Source organism: Manacus vitellinus, unplaced genomic scaffold (assembly GCF_001715985.3).
Source record: "Manacus vitellinus isolate BGI_N305 unplaced genomic scaffold, ASM171598v3 scaffold_6_pilon, whole genome shotgun sequence".
Taxonomy (NCBI): domain Eukaryota; kingdom Metazoa; phylum Chordata; class Aves; order Passeriformes; family Pipridae; genus Manacus; species Manacus vitellinus.
Genome location: NW_021940750.1, coordinates 34786532 through 34792635, shown reverse-complemented (window position 1 = coordinate 34792635; position 6104 = coordinate 34786532).

Below are 6104 nucleotides of genomic sequence, written 5' to 3'. Positions count from 1 at the left end.
GCGGAGCGGGGGGTCCGGACCGCCCCCGCTGGGGAAGTTTCTTCCACCCGGCCCGGGGGGTCCCGCTGCGCCGCCCCCAGCCGCGTTCTGCCGGGGATGTCACCCGGCAGCGCCGGTTCCTCTCTCTGGTATCGCGCCTGGCAGAGCATCCCCGAGGAAGAAGCCCTCCCCGGAGCCAACATCCCCCTCGCCGCTCCTCTCGCCGCAGAGAGGTCCTGACCCCCCGCAATGTACCCCTTCCTCCTGTGGCCCGTGGGCGCCCTGGAGGCGAGCGCTGCCCTCCCGCCCCAGCCAGAACCGTCTGAGAGCCCTGCTGTGCCCCGGTGTGTGCGGGTGCGCCCCGTCCCCGGTGGGGGGACCCTCTCTGTCCAGCCATGGGGACAGGCTACCCAGGCAGTCAGAGACCATGCACCTTCCTCTAGGCACCCCAGCACCCTTGTCTCCGCAATTTAAGCGCCTCAATTTTGACATGGAATCGTAGAAACATGGCATCTATTAGGTTGGAAAAGACCTCTAAGTCAATCAAGTCCAATCATTAACCCAGCACTGCCAAGTCCACCACTAAAACATGTCTCCAAGTGCCACATCTACACACCTTTTAAATAGCTCCAGGGATGGTGCTTCAACCACTTCCCTGGGAAGCCTGTTCCAATGCTTGAATCTTGTACTTGGCACCAGGTTAGTAAAGGTGATATTTGAGCGTTTTTCCACAGATTTTGAGTGTGTCATCATGTAAACATCCAGAGAGATACAGCCTAAAGCTGAAATCAATACAAGTTCAATATCTTGCAGTACTTCAGATCAATGGGCACACCCAACCAAGCCCTCAGAGGGGAAGGATTCCTTTTCCCTTAGTGAAACACATCAGCTCTAGAGATGAGCACTGAAACAGTGGAGTTAAATTAAATATTATCAGCCAGTGGGGAGAATTTGGTGGAAAAGTTTGTTTCCCTTTGTGGGTCAGAAGTGCTGTCTCCTATAGGCATTAGGGGCCAGAGTCAGTTTTGATTTCAGGCAGAGCCACTCAGCTTCACCATCCAGAGAAAATCTGGCAGGGAAAATTAAGAAGCAGGAAGAAGGGGATAGCTGATGTAAAAATCATGATAAAGTGTTTTGCAAAGGGCTGCTGCAAGCTGATGAGAGCTGAGCTTAGACCACTGAGTGTGATTACAGGAGACTGGAGGATAGTTACAGGGTAAGAACATAGGGCTGTGCATCTCTGAGACTCCAAATTGGAAAATGGGACCTGAGGTTTTACTGCTTGGCATAAAACACTCCTCTGTTTTTAGTGGAAGAGGAGACAAATGGAAAAAGACTGCCTCTCTGAGAGATGGCAGTTAACCAGAGTGGCTCATCGGTTTTTCTTTTACCCAAAATAAATGTTCCTAATTGGTATCTTATGCAATACTCAGGTGAGCATGTACTTAGCTTTACAAATCTACATAATAGGCAAAATGGATGTGTCCCCTGCAATCTTTCTCTGAAGGGTATAAACCCGATTTTGAAAGAGCTGTTTGTTGTTTAGGAAATAGTAATTGCCTTTGCCTGCTGCTGCTGTTCTTGCTTTAGCCTTTTTTCCATTCTCTGCAAGTTTTTCTACTTTGATGTGTGAAGAATAACAGGGAACTCAAATGTTTCCTGCTTGAGCGCATTTTTCTTCTTCTTTGCTTTTGTCTGCTCCCTTTGCACTCTGGGGCAGCCCTGTCAGGGCTGGCCATGCAGAAGGCAGTTAGGCAAAACACCTTGCTCTTGGCTGTGATGTGGCCCATGGGTCTTCCCCTCATGATGCCTCAGTCATAAGCCCATTTCAGGTATTTTCAGCATCAGGTTTGTGGCCTCTGTCCCACATGGTGTGTGCTGGGGCAGTTGGCCAGTGGATCCTTTAAGCCACTTATCAGCAGTGTTTGTAGGACCAGGGGGTAGCAGGGAGGCTGTGGAGCTGGGTTACATGCAGGAGACCTACAGTTCACACAGTGACCTTGTACTTGGGGCAGATAAGAGACAGCAAGGGAGCTCTTCTCCTTCCTCTGTGTGTCACTGCTTTACTCATTCTTACCCAAATGCTTGATGCATGTCAGTCCTGCTTTCTGACGTGGACATGAGAAGGACAGTACACATGGCCCTAAAAATTGCTCATGGAAGACCAATTATACCTGCTGTACTATAAAGGCTCTCACCATCTGATGTAGGAGTGAGGAGCAAAACTCAGAAAAGACAGGGCAAGGAGAAAAAATGAAACTCTGTGTAAAAACCCCTCATTTTTGCCAAAATCCCTTTTGACCAAAGCAGATATGACTGCGGGGGTGAACAGTGAACACACAAATGCTCCTTTGTTGGGATAAAGCCACATTGTGCATGTATGTCCAGAGTATGTGGTGTGGCCGAGGGGATGCAGTAGCTGGTTTGCTTCCCCAGACCTGTATCTGCAGTGTGCTTTGCACCTTGAAACCTTGCACTCTTGAAAAGCAGGCTGAACTCTCCTTAGGCTCTCCATCTGCCTACCTGGAGGGGCTGTGATCACTGAAGGTGCTGTTGAATGTCTGAATTGCCATTTCTATTTGATGCTATCACTGTCAGTTATGTCAGAAATGTGTAAATAGAACTCCACCACATGGTTCAAATTCTTCTTCAGTTACAACACAAGCCGCTTTTTTCTCTTCTAACCTTCCAGCTGGTCACTTTTTTTCTTTGCTGCATGCAAAAGAGCTGATAGCAAATCCAGTTTTGTTCAGCAACATCCTTGTGCTTGGTTGTTTGGTCCCACAGTAAAAGGGATGGAAAGAAACATCACTGCAGCTGGAAGACGGGGCTTTGAGCTTCAGGGGGATTATTGCCCTGGCTGAACTGAGCTCTTAAAAAGCAACTTTTTCAGTGGAACAAGCTACTTCCAAATAGTTCTTAGCTTGTATTGCTCTGTGTTCTCACTTCCTGCACTAATATAGAATAGAATAAAATAGAACAGAATAGAATAGGAATAGAATAATTTCAGTTGGAAGGGACCTACAATGACTATCTAGTCCAAATGGATCAAAGTTTTTTTTCTTCTGTTCTCTTTTTCTTGCTGTCCAGAGTTCCTTATTTTTTACCTGCAGTTGTGCCCTGCCCCTCAGGGGAGATGAAACATTTTTTGGGGGGCCTATGACATGAAGGCAAGGCTGCAGTAGAGCTCAGGAATGTAAAGACATGAATGTTTGTGCAGACTTTCCTTTTCCTACTAATGGACTGAGTTTTAGATAGAGATCTGCCACGCTGAGAATGTCATTACTGCACATCTGCAGGAATTGTTGTCCCAAGGTCTCATGATGAGAGCTGGTTTTGTGTTTGTCCCCACTCAGATTAAAGTGGGCCTCGTTTCCAGCAGTGGAGGTTAAGAGCATGTACTGCACAGAAGGATTCCTGATCTTTTGTTTCTTCCCTTCAGCGCTTCACAATGTTTGCAGCGAAGGTCAGAGCACAGAAGAAAAGTGCTTTTTGGTTTTGAGTCGCAAAGTGGTGGCAGCAGTTGAATTTTCCTGAGGGGGAGGTCCCAGGAGAGTCGAGAGCCTCAAAGACAAAGATATTATCTGTAATATCAAGCGCACAATAATCTTTGTGTTTTAGTGTTCCCTAACCACAGGAGATTAAGTAAGAACACTGGGAAGCAATGTAGTATTTGTAAGTCAATAATGGAGCATAGATACACAAGGATTTAGACACACATTTTCAGTTGTAATGGGAGGAAGATAAGAAAACCCCCACCATTTAAGAAGCCTAGAGACGCTGGATGGGTGAAATGCCTCAGATTGTGTAATTTAGATAAAGACTCACTGATGTCCTATTATATATTGTAACTAAGCACAGTCAATTTTTCTAAGATGTTTTCAGTCACTTTACTGCTTATTTTGTTTTGTTAGAGACGACACTTGGAGAGGGAGAGTCCTTTGTTTCCAAAGAGCTCATCTGCTCCTCTTGCCTACTCCCCACTTGAGAGCATTTTTTTCTTCATGTGCCATCATGTTTATTTCCCCAGCAACAGTGACTACATCTCAAACATGATTTCATAGAAATGAAAAGCTTCCAGAACAAGTGTCCACAGCAGTTAAAAAGCAGAGGCTGAAGTCTCCTTCCCTTCACCCCCAGATTTCTACCTGATCACAGGTTAGGATTAATGACTGTATTTCTCATGTCATGGAGTTTTAAAGCACTGTAGTTCTGGAACTGATTATTCACTCAAAGCGCAGACTAATGGGACATAATTTTTTATTGATTCAGTGCTCTGGCTTTCCTGTAAATCTCTTACTCCTTGTCTTCCTGGTATTCTTCCAGGTACACATCAAAGCCATGCTTGCTGTCACTTGCTATGGATAAGGGAACTGGTTACAAAATCAGGAGAGAATATTTATCCAGGTATCCTGTTCACTGGTGGGATGCACATCTGTCAGCTAGGCTGGGGGTACAGGTGATGTGTGCCTCCCTCCTCCTACCTCTTATCCAGATGATGTAAAAATCTTTAAGTCTTCTAGAGCTTGGAAATGTTTCCAGTTCTGGCAGGAAAGCCTTCTGCTTTTATGTCCGGCTTGCTGGAGTTCAGGTCCCCATTGCTAATAACTCAGCTAGGAGCATCCTTTGAAATGCTGTGTGTAATTCTAGATAATTCCCAGAATGGTGAATTTAAAGTGGAACAGATGCTGAGAAGGGGGGTGCTAGTGGTGGTTTACAGCATGAGATTAAAAGACTCTGGCTGACAAAGCGTAACAAAATGAGGGTTGAGAGGGGATGTGATCATCTCTGAGTATTTCAGGAAAGGTGTCAGTGCCACGCAGGAGCAAAATATCCCCAGCTATTAAAGTGTGTGAATTATATTGGCACAAGAAAAAATGGGTATTAATAAGAAATAAACACCTTTACACTGGAGAGGAGAACAAGGGTTTTAATGGTCAGAAAAGTGATGTGTTTGTTAGGAGATGAAAGGCCAAAATTCTAGGCTGAGTTAAAAGGGACCTTAATTGCTCCATGAAAAGTGATTGAAGAGGGGTTTGCCTGCAACCGCAGATGCTGGTTTCAGTGACCACAAAAGAGTTTGGTCCTAAATGCTCCTTTCCTTTTACTTAAATATCTGTCTATAGCCTGAAGGAATGAAGAAAGGCTGTGATATTGAATTTGCCCTCCCATTTTGTAGTGATCAAGGACAACCGCTCTCACAACATGAAGGGTGCTTCTGGGTAAGTCACCCCTCCTTTGGCTTCCTCCTCGTTCCTCTCATGTCAGGCTTAGCCTACATCTCCTACTTTGGTTGTGGTTCACATCACAAGGTTTTTCCCTTCATATCCTGCATGCCTGGAGTGTTTCATATGCTTTGAGACAGAAGGTGAAGGGTTATGGGCTCTGTAGGTTTGCCTGTCTTGTGTAATGGAAACTTCCTCCATCAGCTTTTGGATGGGCAATCCACAGCCACAGGAAGAAAGACCAACCAGCTCAAGACATGTGTTACAAGTCATAGCCAAATTACTTTGTTAATGACACATCTCCTACCTCTTTGCCCTTACCAGAATACTGGAGGTGCAGATATGGCAAAAAAAATATTACACTTCTGGGAAAGGATTTTTACAAATGCTTGGGCCCTACAATATGTTAGGCACTAGGACTGGATCCAGCAAAACACAATCCAGCTCTTTAGTGTCTTCTCCAGCAAAGATTTAGAACTTCAGAAAAAAACCCAGCAAACTAGAAGACACGTTCAAAGTAAAACACAAGAGCTTATCCCTCACATTAGATGACACAAGTTGTGAAACTGCCTGCTGCAGGATGTTGTGACAGTAAAAATCAGGGAAGACCAATCCATGAAAGAAAAATAGTCTGAGGGCTACTGAGATAATACTTAGGGACTTCTGGCTCTGGAAGTCCCTAAGGTGCAAAATGTTGGAGACTGAGGAGGTGTTATGGATGGGTATGACTATATGCTATAATTAATTATGGCATAATTGTTTATTATTAGCTTGGTATTATCAATTGTTAGACAGGACTAACAATTATGAGGCATCCGGTTTGGTCACTTACAGAGAATAAATGTAGGTCTAGTTGGATGGAGACTTTGGTGTGGCCTAGTACAGCTTGTCTTGTATTTT